This window comes from Athene noctua, chromosome 13 (assembly GCF_965140245.1).
Source record: "Athene noctua chromosome 13, bAthNoc1.hap1.1, whole genome shotgun sequence".
Classification (NCBI taxonomy): domain Eukaryota; kingdom Metazoa; phylum Chordata; class Aves; order Strigiformes; family Strigidae; genus Athene; species Athene noctua.
The window spans coordinates 4047385-4048992 of NC_134049.1; positions in this window are offsets into that span (position 1 = coordinate 4047385).

Below are 1608 nucleotides of genomic sequence, written 5' to 3' on the forward strand. Positions count from 1 at the left end.
ACAAAACTGTGTTGAGAAAAGCTTAAGTCTTTCCCTAGGAAGATTTCTGCATATAAAACAATTGAAATAAAAATTTTAAAATCTACTTGGCATAGTAAGTGAAAAAAGGAATAACAGTATCTTTCTATGCTCGTGTTTGTGCTGAGAAAGTATCTTTTTTCACTGCAGATCTCTCCTGAGAATATTTAAAAATTATCTTTTGGTACAGGGCTTCCAACATCTTTTCTGCCTCTGTTCATGTCCTTAAAGGAGACAGACATGGTCTCTGAGGAATGTTCCTGTGACAAAGGGATCCCTCATTTAGTACAAAACTGTTAAGTGTGTTCTTGATCTGCTGCCCTAGGAAATTCCTCCCATCGTCCCCTAAAGTCAATAGTGTTTCTCGGTTATGGATAGGATGTATGGCATTATGGCTGCGTATTCTTGGCAAGCAGGAGTTAACAGCACTGATTTATACAGGGAGTTGAGGATAATGGAATATTATTAGTGTTCCTGTATATATATGTAAATATAAGGAACTGTAAAGGAACTACTCTGGGAAGTCTTTTGTACAAGTAGTATTTACGGAGCTAAAATAATTGCATGTGTTCTAAGTATCAGCATTCTTTTCAGTGCAGAAACTCTCCAGGAAATTCAAGTCTCAAGTCCTCCCTGATAAACAAATCACTGCTCTCAACTTGCTAATGACCAAATATGTATCACTATCCTTTTAGAAGGATTATTTTAATTGGACTTCAGTTCATCTCAGTACTGGTTTTAAATTTGTTTCCAGTTAAATTATGATCAAAAGCAGTTCATCAACACTTTCATCAGGTTGGACTTGTGAAAAAGTTCTGTCTTCCTGAAAGTCCCTTTGAATGGAACTTGAGAGAATGAGACTTCTGAGCCTCATATGTTTTTATTTTTGGTCCTTTTCTGTTGCTGTTGTAAATGACTGTTTTCAGTCAGACATGGTTCTGACCTATATGATGCCTGCATGGTGAATGTGTTGCACATACTTTTTCTTGTTTTGTTTGCTATGACACCTAAACATGCTTAGCATTTTCTAGACCCTGTCCCGAGTACAGCTGGAGAAGGATTGCTTTAACAGATTTGCTTTGTAAATCATTTGACTTCTGCAACTCATTTAAAGATCCCTTTTTGCACAGCCACAAGTATTTCCAAACCAGTCTGCACTGCCTAAGGCTGCACCCAACCTACAGTGCTTTACTTTGTTCTAAAAAAAATTAACCCTAGTCTGCAGCTGACACCCTCTTTTGCATAGCTATAATGGACCTGAAGTAAAGCAAGTATTATTCCCAAAATGCACCCTTTGCAACTGTTGGGTTTTACACTTCAAAAGGGCAAACTATCAAATTCAAGAGCCTGTGTGCTGGCAGCATCTCCCATCTTCCAGCCGGGTGCCGCAGAGCTCACCCATTTCACAGCTCGAGCCCACCTACTGCACAGACCTTCACACCTGCAGCAGCGGTGCTGATTGCTTCTTCCACACCCTCCCGTGTCCTTTTGACACCTTTCCAGTTTGCCTCCTCTTTCTTGTTCTCCCTCCATCACCCCAAATAAGTCTTCAACAGCACTAACTGGCTCAGACACGCACCCTCCCGTACC